The sequence below is a fragment of the Citrus clementina genome, unplaced genomic scaffold (assembly GCF_000493195.1).
Source record: "Citrus clementina cultivar Clemenules unplaced genomic scaffold, Citrus_clementina_v1.0 scaffold_7, whole genome shotgun sequence".
Taxonomy (NCBI): domain Eukaryota; kingdom Viridiplantae; phylum Streptophyta; class Magnoliopsida; order Sapindales; family Rutaceae; genus Citrus; species Citrus x clementina.
In genome coordinates, this window is record NW_006262075.1 from 15,205,037 (window position 1) to 15,219,893 (window position 14,857).

A 14,857-nucleotide genomic window follows, 5' to 3' on the forward strand; every position below is an offset into this window, starting at 1 on the left:
AGAAAGAATAAGAGCTGTGTTGAGGACTGCTGGTCTACCCAATTCATTCTGGGCAGAAGCAGCCAAAACTGCCTGTTATATAGTAAATCGGTCGCCATCTATAGCTATTGGGTTGAAGACGGCGATGGAGATGTGGACTGGAAAGCCAGTTGATTATTCTTACCTACATGCATTTGGATGTCCTATGTACGTGATGTACAATGCCTAAGAAAGAACAAAGCTAGATGCAAAATCTAGAAGATGTATCTTCTTGGGGTATGCTGATGGAGTAAAGGGGTATCTTCTGTGGGACCCCACTGCCCACAAGATTGTCATCAGCAGAGATGTTATCTTTGTAGAAGATCAACTGCAAAGGAGAGATGAGGATGGTGGCACTACAAAAGAAAAGTCAGAGACTGTACCGGTATATGTCGAAAATAATCCAGAAGATTCAGATTCTTCGGAAGCAGCACCAGAGCACGAAGAACAAGAACTAGTCGAGTCTGAGGCTCCAAAAGTTCGTCGGTCAACTCGTGAGAGACGACCGCCGGCGTGGCACTCGGAGTATGTCACAGAGATCAACGTTGCATACTGTCTTCTAACAGAGGATAGAGAGCCTTCAACTTTCCATGTAGCTTTAGAAAGCTCAGATATTGCTTTGTGGATGACAGCAATGTAGGAAGAAATTGAAGCTCTACACAAGAACAAGACATGGAAACTTGTACCACTACCACGTAGAAGAAAAGCCATTGGAAACAAATGGGTCTACAAGGTCAAGCGTGATGGAAATGACCAAGTAGAGCGGTATCGTGCAAGATTGGTGGTGAAAGGATATGCTCAGAAAGAATGTATTGACTTCAACGAAATATTTTCTCTAATGGTTCGACTCACAACAGTCAGAATAGTCTTGGCGATGTGTGCTACATTTGACCTACATCTTGAGCAATTAGATGTGAAAACTGCATTTCTTCATGGAGAACTTGAAGAAGAAATATATATGCTCCAACCAGAAGGTTTTGCAGAAACAGGAAAGGAGAACTTGGTTTGCAGGTTGAACAAATCTCTTTACGGTCTCAAACAGGTGCCGATGTGTTGGTATAAGAGATTTGATTCATTCATAATGAGCCTTGGATACAACAGACTTAGTTCAGACCATTGTGCATATTACAAGAGGTTTGAAGATAATGATTTCATTATTTTGCTGTTGTATGTGGATGACATGTTGGTAGCAGGTCCCAACAAAGATCGAATCCAAGAATTGAAGGCACAGTTGGCTAGGGAGTTTGAAATGAAGGGCTTGAGACCAGCAAACAAGATTCTAGGGATGCAAATACACCGAGACAGAAATAACAGGAAGATTTGGCTTTCGCAGAAAAATTACTTGAAGAAAATCTTGCGACGCTTCAACATACAAGATTGTAAGTCAATTTCTACCCCACTTCCTGTTAATTTCTAATTATCCTCAAGTATGTGTCCTAGCAATGAAGTGGAGAGGAAGGAGATGTCTCGAGTACCGTATGCATCAGCAGTGGGAAGTTTAATGTTCGCTATGATATGTACAAGACCGGACATTGCACAAGCAGTGAGAGCAGTCAGTCGATACATGGCAAATCCTGGTGGAGAGCATTGGATAGTTGTGAAGAGGATTCTAAAATACATTAGAAGAACCTCAGATGTTGCATTATGTTATGGAGGATCAGAGTTTACTGTCAGGGGATATGTTTACACTTGCAGGAGCAGCTGTAAGCTGGGTTTCGAAACTGCAGACCGTTGTGGCTTTATCTACAACAGAAGCAGAGTACATGGTAGCTACACAAGCTTGCAAGGAAGCTATTTGGATACAAAGGTTATTGGAGGAGCTCGGGCACGGACAAGAGAAAATTCCTGTGTTTTGTGACAGTCAGAGTGCCTTGCACATTGCAAGGAATCCAGCCTTTCATTCCAGGACAAAGCACATAGGAGTCCAGTATCACTTCGTTCGAGAAGTAGTGGAAGATGGAAGTGTGGATTTACAGAAAATCCATACCAAAGAGAACCTAGCAGATGTTTTGACCAAGCCGATAAATACTGATAAGTTTATCTGGAGTAGATCCTCTTGTGGCCTAGCAGAAACGTAGGCAACATGATTATGGCGAAGCAGAAAGGATGGTGTGGAGATTGATTGATTCTCAATCTAATCTCCAAGTGGGAGAAATGTCAAATAAGGTGGCCATCTAGATGAAACAGCCATCTAGATGGTCAGTATAATGTTGTTCAAAGAAGAAGAAAGTTGGTAGCAGCAGCAGCATTTCTTGAAGAAGGAAAGAGAAGAAACTTTGACATTCAATGGCGGTGAAAAAAAAAAATTATTTTAATAGCCAATTTTGGCTATAAAAGGGGAGAGCTCCCATTTCGATTTGCGCATCCAAAAATTTGTGAAAGGCATTTTGAGAGAGAGTTTAGAGAGCTTAAAATTACAAGCTCTTGTTATAGTGATTTGAGAGTTTGGGTGTATTGGAGTTTTGGGTAATGAGTTAAAATATTACAATACTTGTAACTTCTTTTCACTAGTAAAATATTTCCCTCTGTCTTCGCCCGTGGACGTAGGCTAAAAGCCGAACCACGTAATTTCTGGTGTCCTCTTTTGTGCTTGTTCTTTATTTTCTTCCAATTTTACTTTAGCTGTGATCCTGCTTCACCCACCAATTTCCTAACAGAAAGCAATGGAAAAATGTAATTCTCTAGATTAGAACCTGTACTGCGCGAAACCACGCAAACAAGGAATTACTTCGATCACAGCAAAACTACCCACCATCTGAAAGTTGTGCAATTTTTTTAATTAGCTTCTATTTTCTCATAGTCCTGCTCTGCTGCCTCAGTTAATCGTATACATTGACTAAAGAAAGTTTTTAACTAAAATCTCATTAATTTACTGCATCGCCATCGCCCACACTGCTTGTTGTTTCCTTGGTGAGCACTACCTTGGCAGCCTGTCCCGGGACCTTTCCCTCAGCTTTCTCCAGGTGTATTTGAAATATAACATTTCCCAGCCACTGATGACCAATGATTCAACCTGTCACCCATATTTGAGACCACTTCGAACATTAAACTTGATTTTGGAGGCATAACTTACAATTATCATTCAATTGTCAGTTTCACACTGTCGGTTGTCTGAACTCTTTCCATGCCGAAGAATCATCAGTCACCACTCATATACTCACCATACCATATACCCTAATCAAATCTGTTTCCTGCACTCACTTAGCTCAAACACAATCAAATGTTTTGTTTTATTTTTTTTTTTGACTTATTAAAATCCTCCATGTACATTTCTGGAAATTGCAGCAAAACCCACTTATGTACAAGCTCTATATAAACCTACCCAAATTGGTGGAGCAGACCAATTTCCTTGACGATGCTACAGTGAAGAAGCTCAAGAGTGTCCTTGGTGGCACCGGCTAGGCTTATTAGTTACCACATTCTTCATTTATAGCTTTGAGTTCTCAATTTCATTTAGTTGCTAATGTTTTTGACTGTTGGAATTCATGAGTTTGTATTTTCTGTTCTCACGTCCCTTATCTTTTTCTCCTGAAAAAATAAAATTTCTCTCATTATCCATGTGTCACTCAGAAGGACTCAACAATAATTACCATCTTAACCAAGCGCAACCAAACAAAGAAATCGAACACAATTATAAACCTTAAGCATAAATAGGCTTATATATTGCTCAAGAAAGAAATTTGAAAAATAAATCCAGTACTGAGATTTCGTTGGCTTAATTATTTATTTATTGTTCCACAAATATTGATGCTAATATTGAATCTTATAATCAGGAAGACATACATCTTTGGTAGCTAGCGTTAATGGTATTGTAGAAACTAGAAAACAGATAAACCAATGCAGCAAGAGATAAGCAAGCTCGCTAGAATGCGTGGATGATGAAAGTCTTGTCCTTTGTGTGTGGTTAAGACCACTAAGCCACTCTCTTGCCTTCGTCCCCACATATTTTTATGGTATGGACAAAAACAGATTTCTGTTTCTCAATATCAATTTGATGAGATGGGATCAATTACATCTATGAAACTGAACTAATTGTTTCTTGTTGGAAACAAACATTAATAGCGCAGGAGGGTTCGAATTATGAACGATCAACAAGATTGAAATATCCACCCAGAGAACTAGAGGTTATGAATTATGACGACATGAAAAGGTCAGCAGCAAAGGAAAAATTAGAAAAATAAAAAGCTAACAGATAGGAATTTATTATTCCATAAATAAATAAAAAAAGGGTGCTATTAGTCATTAGAGTTTTATTTGAATTTCTTATTAGACGAGACCTCGCACTAGGTAGCGAGCTTCTTCTTAACATTAAAATAATTATAATAACAACACCAATTGTCTCGAATTGAAAGTTACATTCTTAAATAGTTTAGTGGCTTAAAAATACCGGGGCCGTAAGTGGAAAAAAGCACTTCAACCAATAGTCGAAACTGTAGGGTTGCAAATAAGTAGACAGGTAGACAACCAAGCAGACCCATTGGAATAATGACCCATTTCCATTGATGAAACTGAACTATGTAGACTGTCGCAGCAAATGCAACCATCAAGCTTGCAATTGAAAAGAACAAGGTGATGAGGCCAATGATTAATTTTTTGGGCAGGGACACGAGAAAATCTTCTTCTGAGAAACGTGAAGTGAGGATGCCCAGGAACATCAACACCGAAACACACAGATGAAAAGAGTGCAAGGGCGTTTGAAATTCCAAAAATTGTGAAAGATGGTTCATGCAAGTAATTGGGCATTCCTCTACTGTCGCTGTCACCTGGTACGGTGATAGCTGCAGCAAAGGCTATTGTGATTACGAGTGTAGCTACAAGTGATAAGAGCATACGCAAGTCCCAACGAGAAGCAAAACCCAACAGCAAATATGAAGAATATGCATGGGCACATGCAAGCAACCATGCAAGCCATGCATGAGGTGGGCATCACGTGGACGTATGTCTTGACTCCTTCAAGGACTCTTCAAGGATCCAGCGGGAAGGCTTTACGACATCAAGCCGTATTGATGGAGAATTTATATTTAAACATAGTTCCTTTAAGATTGTTATTTACTTCGAATTCTTAGCTCAGTTGTTTTATTCGTTTATTTAGCCGTAGTTGTAGGATGGAAACCAAAGTCTTGTTATTATAAATAAGCTCCAGAATATGAATAAAAGCATGGAGAATTCTAAAACAACAATTATTTGGTCCTTTCTCGCCATAAGCAGAAAAATATCACTTGTACTACGCGTGATCATTGGCTGTCTCTGACTGGGACCTATCAATTGGTATCAGAGCTAGGCAAGGATGACAACCAACAAGGAACGCATCGAACGGGTAGAAACGGAGCTCGGGGAGATGCAAGATAAAATGCAGCGCATGGAGTTAGGAGTTAACGACAAGTTGGCTCACATTGAAGAAACCTTGAGCAAACTTGCAGAGTCTTTCCATACATCCAAAGACGCACCTAGCATCAACAACAACATAGAAACATCGCGACCAAACCGAGAAGACAAGGATGGCAGACGGCAGCAGTTTCAATCAAGAGTGGCAAAATTGGAGTTCCCACGTTATGCCGGCAACGACCCCACCGAGTGGTTCAACCGCGTCGATCAATTCTTCGAATACCAAGGGTCAACAGAAGACCAAAAAGTTGTCTTGGCTTCATTCCACTTGGAGGGAGAAGCTAACCAATGGTGGCAGTGGCTTAGGAAATCTTATCAAGAGGAAGGACGAGACGTTACTTGGGAAATCTTCATGGAGGAGCTATGGGCGAGGTTTGGGCCAACCGATTGCGAGGACTTCGACGAGGCGCTATCTAGGGTCAAGCAAACCGGCACTCTTCGAGATTACCAGAAAGAATTTGAGAGGCTTGGCAACCGGGTTCAAGGGTGGACTCAAAAGGCTCTTGTCGGCACATTCATGGGAGGATTGAAACCTGAGATATCTGAGGAAATCCAGCTGTTCAGACCGAGAACTCTTAAGGAAGCGATCAGTTTGGCAAGAATGAGAGATGAACAATTGCAACGACAGAAGAGGCTGGTGAGATCACCGGATTTCAGCCGCTCACCGCCACCACAAATCTTCAACAACTGCGCTTCACCAACAGTACCAATTAAAAAGCTTTCTTGGGAGGAGATGCAAAGGCGAAGAGCTCAAGGCTTGTGCTTTAATTGTAATGATAAATTCACTGCAGGTCATAAGTGCACAAAACCACAGTTGTTAATCCTTGAAGCCGAAGACGAAGACAACATACATGAAGAATCTGCAGCAACGACAAAACTTGAGAGTGAAACAGGGGAAGACACAACAATGATCCATCAGCGGTTTCCTTCAGTAAACCTTGGGGACAAGGGTTCTTTTCGAGGAGGGGGTGATGATAAGAGCATACGCAAGTCCCAACGAGAAGCAAAACCCAACAGCAAATATGAAGAATATGCATGGGCACATGCAAGCAACCATGCAAGCCATGCATGAGGTGGGCATCACGTGGACGTATCTCTTGACTCCTTCAAGGACTCTTCAAGGATCCAGCGGGAAGGCTTTACGACATCAAGCCGTATTGATGGAGAATTTATATTTAAACATAGTTCCTTTAAGATTGTTATTTACTTCAAATTCTTAGCTAAGTTGTTTTATTCGTTTATTTAGCCGTAGTTGTAGGATGGAAACCAAAGTCTTGTTATTATAAATAAGCTCCAGAATATGAATAAAAGCATGGAGAATTCTAAAACAACAATTATTTGGTCCTTTCTCGCCATAATTAGAAAAATATCACTTGTGCTACGCGTGATCATTGGCTGTCTCTGACTGGGACCTATCAACAAGTGAGCACGATTGAGCGGTGTCCTTCATCCATTTTTCACCTTCTTTGACTAACCCCTTGTGTTCTTCAGTGAACAACTCTCTTGGTGTTTTATCTTCATCATTTAACTGATCTTGTAAGGTTGGATGAACATAATTTTCCACAGCCTGAGTTAGCATATATAATCAAGTTAACATATAATTGCATGATTAATTATATAAAATGGTATGTATATACTAGAATTATATATTAACTAATTAATATACCTTGAACCATTGCAACTCCCTCTGCATCTGCAATGCTGCACCAGAGACTTCACTTGAAGGTACCGACCTTGCAGCTGAGTGCAAGATGTTGACCCCTTTTACATCGATGTCGGCCACAAAAAATGTCTGAGCTTTTGGCATATTAAATATGATATTAAAAACATTTTCTTGGCGATGTTTAACTGCAGCATGGAATATGTCATCTCCATCTTCATTACTGAATGATAATGACCAAGGGAAATAAGAGATAATAATTTCCATGACAATCTCGTAAATTCCAAATTTTGCAGCAGTGAACATGGGCTTCTTCAATACATTTTCAGTTTCTTTTGCTGCAGTCGCAATATCTACCGCTCCCACACATATGATCCTTAATATCTCAAGTGTTTGCTTATGTGCTAACTTTGTATTACGTATCGATTTTATGCTCGGGGCTGCCATCCATATATTCAACTCTAATTAAATTATTAACAATTAAACAATATTAATGTTCATAAAAAAATTTCTCAATTTATTTAAGAGCACGTCTTCAATACTTAATTACCTATCCGCGTGAGGCTGTTCCAGAGCACAGTCTTTAATTTTTTATGCAAAGAACCTGTAAAAATAAACAATAAGTTATTAGCTGAATGAAAAATTTATCCATCAGCATATATGATATACCTCACGATAATAAATTTTTCCTTCAGCATACACATACACAGACTTAATGAAAAACTAGATATCTCAAATGTTATTCTGCTTTTTTTATCCCGAGTGACTTTATCCTAATTTTTTTTTTCTAAAAATGATGTGTTATTCATAAAGTGGATGGTAAGATGGTGTGAATCAAAATAAAATTTGGTATGTCATAAAATGCTCATAAGGATTTAGATAGAAGTACGAGATATACAAACCAAATGCAAAAGGGGATGTTTCACTGAGCTGCTTCTCCAGGTCTCCATCTGCATTCTCAGAGTGAAGGTGAGGGTGAGGACCATACTCTTCTTGTGCAGGAATCCCTTCAAATACACAAAAGTAAAGAGAAAGGAAGGTCAGTTGGAAAACTTAGATAAGCTAGATTTATTTTAAATTAACCTGTATTATTGTAAGCTTTGAGCCTAAATGATTTTACTGGTGAAATTATCCAAAAGACCTCAATATATGTTTTAATTTTTGTATCGGTTCACATGTGTTAAACTATAGGACATAGAAAATTCCAATCTAAGTAATATGAGATTTTCTAATTAAGTAATGTTAAAGGTACAAACTCTTTATTTTAATTATTTTAATAAATTGATATAGCATTTAAATTATTACAATTTAAAGACATATTATAATTTATGGAGAGATATGTCACATGACCCACAAGTTAATTTTTTTTATCATCACACTTTCATATTTTTATTCCATCAATCTAATTATGTTATATAGTTTGCACAAAAAGGTTGTGGTTTATCATTGTTCTGTTTTTTAGTTTTTAATATGTCTACTTAGATGTAATTGAACCAAATAAAAAAGTAGAGCAACTTTAATTAGAAAAGGTTTTGAACAAGGCGAACATCGATACAGTAAGCCTTTCCAGAATCCAAGTCGGCTCCCGCTTGCAAACGCCTTAGGCCTTTTACTCAATAACTCTAAAATTTTTCCAGTGTCAGCAATTTCTCCACGAGCTATCTCTGGATATTCCTTCAATAAATTAAGAGCTATATCTGTAAAAGAATACAATGAATTAAATTGCTTAATATGTACATACCTATATGTTTGCACAAAATTACCTGTGGACTCGGTATTTACAAAGTTATAAAAGCGGATGTCTGTACAAATTTATATGTACACGAAAATTTTCCAATACGAAAATTCCGTATTTTAGTACAGGAAAGACTTTTACAATGTTGTAAATGATTTTAAAATATTGTAAAAGTCATTCCCCCACTTAACACACACACACACATATATATATGAAAATTTTTCAATAGATGAATTTTGTACTTCATTAAAATGCATGATGAGTTTATATTATTGAAACGAATTCTACAGTATTGTAAAATGATAACAAAAAAAAAGGTCCAAACTTTAATTTATACATACATAATGAGAATATTCTCATTTTAATAAAGTGAGTAAGCCACTAAAATATAAGAAAATATAGATCTCAATACCCTAACATAAAAAAAAACTCCAACGTATTGAAATTTATTCTTTTTTTATATTTTAGTAGTATCATTATTTTGTTAAAATGAGCAAATATATATATATAGAGAGAGAGAGAGACACACACACACACACACATATATATATATAGTGAGCTTCCAATCAATAATTGCCGATCATATTAAAGCCATGATTATGCTAAAAGATTAAAAAAATTCAACACACTATAAGACAAAATATTGCATTAGAATTTGTATTTTTTTTTTCTTTTAACTTATCATTTACTTTAAAAAAATAAAGAATCCCTTATTGTAAAATTACTATATAGGGTTCTACACTGTAATACTTACCAAAGAGATTACAATTAATCAGATCTTTAAGCAGGGTACTCCAATCATGGCCATCCAAGTGTTCTGTAGTCTTTGAGAGTAGATAACGAACAGTGTCCCTTTGGCCAAGTTGCGCTGCTTTATGAATAGGAAGTAATTTTGATTTGTCCCTTACGTTTGGCAAATTTGCGTTGTAACGCATAAGGATTTCGATCAACTTTGACTTTCCACCAGTAGCAGCATGCACCATACATGCATTGCCTTCATTACTTACCCATTCTTGTAAGAAATTTTGATGGACTTTTGATACAAGCTTGTCTAAAAACATAGGGGGCGCATCTGAGTTAACAATAAGATCAAAAATGGACAATCCACCGGTAATTTTGTCGGTCAAGGTATTTGAAGTCTTGCTCATTATGTATTCTTCTAAATCTTTCCAATCATTCTTCAGTATATACCTCGTAACTTGCATGACGCTATCAATATCAGTTTTTATCTTCTGATCTGTCCATCAATTATCGAACGTACGGCAATTAACAATTCATTCAACCCAAAAAAAAAAATAAAAAATTCTTAATATCAGCCAGCGAATTTCCTTAATTAACTTACCTTTTGCATTCGAAGTTTTATCACCCTCATTGCCCTGCCCTTGCGCTTTTGTGGTTTCGTTGCTACCCGTCATTTTTATTTGATTATATAACTAGTCCTTTAGGGAATGAATCAACTACAGATATGATATATATATAGATAAGCAGGATGCTCAAAAAGCTAAGCCAACACACACACACACACACTATAGAAAGAGCTGTAATCATTATGTTGAGTTGGAAGGCAATACCCTTTCTGGCCCCTGTTGCGTTAAGTACATGTTGGATTTGAAATTTTATTTTATTCTTTAAGTCAAGCAGAAGAATTTTAAAGTTCTTATCACTTTTACCTTTACTTATGAAATCCCTTTAATTAATTATCATGTGTTCCAGTTTTGTTATTAAGTCGATCTATATGTTGGGTTTCTTAATTTGCTTTTCGTTTCTTCTTATTCTTTGTATCTTTCAAGCCACAAGATTGACTAGATCTAGAACACAACAAACAGTACTGTAATACTGCAAGTTTTTAGTCACATATTAATAATTGAATTTTAAAGATCATTATTATGCACGCAAATTCTCGTCCCAAGTAAATAAATATGTACAATGAAGATCGATATATTGAATGGAAATTTGAGAATAAAATCATAAAGGATTGGAATTTTCAAGCCTGCTCTTCAATTTATAATTATCTAGTTAGGTATGTAGATATCGCTTCACTGCTATAAGATTGACTTGATCTTAGGCTAGCGAAGACAGAACTTATTAATCTTGTTGAGTAATTCTAACTTCATTTTTGCGTCATTTCATTTCTTCTGCAACAATCAAAGTTGATGAGTTCTCTTTATCTAAAGATTAGTGGGACAATTGGAATTTATCCCTAAAATCATGGATTATATAATTGTTACTTTTGCTTTTTGGCAAGTTAATTCTCAAGTAATGCTACTATGATGAAGTGTGTAAAATACAAATTGAGTAGCTAACTAACATCATATGTATTTTTGGCTTTTCACACAAGCAAGAAAGACGTGAAAGATCAATCCATTTTATTATCCTTCACTATTGTAAATAAACTAAAAGACAGTTGTGTTCGAAAATTAGGATAGTCCAGTTGAGGTCAAGGGACCAATTGCCCCTCGTGGCCTCTTACCAATCTTGTAGGGAAAAATTATTTAAATTTTTGTTTGTTTGTGTGGTTGGATGGGGTTAGGGTGTGTGGATTGGAAAAAAAAAATTACTCGGTCTTTTCTTTTAATTGAAGCAAAATTTTGTGAACCAATTTTAAATAAACTAGCATTACTCTTTATTTATCTGTATAAATTTTATGAAATGAAACATTGTAAATCTTGAATCAAAATTAGATTATAATAAACTATATTGAAAAGGGAGATTACTAGTTTCTTCTTTCTTGAAATTAATAAATACTACTTATTCCCTATTATTTTCATGATAGCTAATATCTAACGAAGTGAAAATGTTAAAAATTGAAAAATGAACGAAACAAAGGTTTTTTTAATAATGATGTTTATTAGAATAAGTTTGAATTAACAGCCTAGAGTTTTAGACTTTTTTATATAATAACCCTAAATATCGTGAATTTACTAAAATAGATCTGAAATATTATTTTATAATAAAATTTTCTAAAATAACCGATCTAAATCGATTTATGTTCAATTTTTTATTGAGTTTAGTTCTTATTCGAAAAAACCGAACCAAAACAATCTAAAAAGATTCGTTTATGTTCAGTTTTTTATTGAGTTCAGTTCTTATTCGGTTCTTTTTATAAAATAACCGATTTAAATCGATTCTGCTTAATTTCAATCCGAACCGTGCCCACCCCTAATTAATAAACCAAAAGCACTAATTCGTGGAAAGCAAATGGCCAAAGAAAGACAAACGTAAAAAAAAAAAAAAACAAACAAACAAACAAACAAATGAAGCCAACGCATGCAAACAGAAAAGTTTTTTTTTTTCTTTTGGTGTTAACCTAAAACATGCTTCGAAGCAAAATTAAATCAATCAAAGTTAAACTAATTTTCCAAACAATCCCCCGGCACTGTGCTAAAAATTCATTGTGTAAATTTTAATAAACTCGCAAGTATAGACTAGAGTAACAAAGTCGAACTCACAAAGACTGTCAATTTTTAAGAAAGTAAAATTTTATCTAAACTGATTATAACTCTACCATAGTTGAAAAGAAAATATTTTGTATAAATAGATTTAAACTAAAGATGCAATCAAATTAAAGACAAGTAAATTAATACGAGAATTCAAGATATTAAAGTTACCAGGGTTTCAAAATCTACCAAAGTTTAACTTAATAATTATCTAATTACCAATCAATTTCCAGTTTTAGAGAAAAAATTTGGAACTAATCTATATCTACTCATAAATATAACAATTAAGCCCAATTAAAATTAATTTTGTGTAGGTTCTTTTTCTACTTAATAGCATGATATCTAAGTATCTACGTAAACATATTTAATAACAAAAAGTTAAAATTTTTCCTAATCAATTTGTGTAAATAATTTAATGAAGGACACTGAATCAATGATAATCACATATAAACTTTATAAATCCAAAAATTGATTAAATCAAATATAAATCCTAACAATCAATAATGCATGATAGAATTGGTGAAATGATTTAACAACATTCAGATAATCATGTGAAACAAGAATCATAAACTTTAAAGCACACAAGTAGGGAATTAACTGAATAAAAAAAAATTTATTTCATTGATAAGAGTTTTATCCTTAACTTTAATATAGAAAATTTAATTATACAAAATTAATTTGGAAATAAAAGAGTACATAAAACCAGTCATGAAGATTAATTCAAGCGGTTGGCTCTTCTCTTTTTTTTTTTTTTTTCTTTTTTTGAGGACCTTGCCCTTTAAATTAAAAAATGCCAGAAGGAAAGGCTTTTATTTATCTTTCCCACGCGCGTGCTTATTTGGAAAAGAAATTGATAATGGCCCTGCTTCTATAATGTGCCCGTCAGGTAAAAATCCAGTAACTTCAATTTTTTCCCATCTTAATTATTTTAAGTAATTTTATTCCCTAATCTTTAATTTATATTTTCAAGAAAAGTAAATTAATTAACAAAAACAATTAAATAAAAATAATAATAAATAAACAATTAGAGGTTAAATATGTTAATAAATTATGCTTATCACATGCAGGCCAGCATACACCTATATTAGTTACCAAGGCCATGGTGTGTCAAGCCCTCACGGAACAAGCAATATAACTCATAATGTGGATGACACTGATAATGAATCTAGGCCTAGCCAGTAGCCATGGAGAAGGTCATGGTGTATCAAGCAGTCCTGGAGCAGGCAATGAATTTGTTAATGGGGGAGACAATTATATCGATGAATCAAGGGCAAGCCCTAGAGAGAGCCCGGTTTGTCGAGCCCTATGGGAACTATCAATGCAATTCATAATGAGAAAAACATAGATGATGAATCTGGGCCAAGTCTTGGAGAAGGTCACAATCCACTAAGCCCTTCTTGACGCTTCGGACAAGGATTAAAACACATGCTTAGTACATCTATTTTGTGGTTGAAGTAAATGTTTTCTACTAATACTTAAATTAAAGAATCACTTATTAATTTATTTGTTTCCTTTTTCCTTTTGTTTTTTTTGTTTTTACTCTATTGTTTGGCTTAATTGTAACTTTATCCCTTACACACTCATGTGAGTAGAGTTCGATCTCTAAATCTCTTACTTTTAATACAAGATTTTTACCATCTCAAATAGATTATATATGTCTTTAGTTGTTTATCCAATAACAGAAGTAATTATATTTCTCGTGTGGAGTAATGCTACATACAACATATCTTAAAAATTATTATGAAGGATTCGTTCTATATTATATGTGAAGGGTAGTCCTTATATGAATTATATGCAGAAGAAGTAAGACCACACGATTGAATCCTCAATAATGAATAATTTATTTCAATCTAAAAGCCTTAGGCTTCAATAACTAAAAAAGAAAAAAAAGACTTGGGAGCAGTTTTAGAGAAATAATTTACCTTCCTTCACTTTTTTCACACCATTTCCTTCACTTAATGATCCACCAAGTTAAATACTTGCACTAATCGATTGGCCAATGTCATGTGGCTTTGGAGAGGTACCAAAATTCACAGTTAAATGATTTGATATATATGGTCAAAAAGCTTGCAATAATATATATAGTGATCAGTAAAATAACACTAATGTAATCAGTAACCTTTTTTTTGGGTACAAAAACGAGCCTATCTAAAGGCTAAGCCAAAACAGTGCGAGGGTATGAAACCCCAGTACAATCATGCAGAAGCCATAAATCAGCCCCTGGAGGAGGAGAATTAAAAATGTGCAGACCAACAGGTAAGGATAGAGCAGAGTTTGCCAGGAAGTCAGCTGCAAAATTAGTTTCTCTGTAGGCATGTTTGATCTGCACTTGCCAGCCTCTGTTCAACAGATCCTTGATGCTCCTGATAAGTGATGCATACGCATTTGGCCTAACACTGTCATTAGCCACCAATTGAGTAACGCAAAGACTGTCAACATCAACTTGAAGCTTTCGAATTCCTATATTCCACGCCAAGCATAATCCCTGGTAAAGGCCCCATAGCTCAGCTCCAGTTATGGAACCAACACCAATATTCATGCCAAAACCAATTATCCATTCTCCATCGCAGTTTCGAATTAAGCCCCCAGCACTAGATAAACCAGAACTTTTATGGCTTCCAT

The 14,857-nt window shown here is 35.4% G+C and overlaps 1 pseudogene; it reads right to left on the bottom strand.

Moving 5' to 3' along the window:
* Window positions 1-4,370: 4,370 nt before the first annotated feature.
* On the bottom strand, window positions 4,371-10,213 carry LOC18036824 (annotated as a pseudogene).
* Window positions 10,214-14,857: the final 4,644 nt, after the last annotated feature.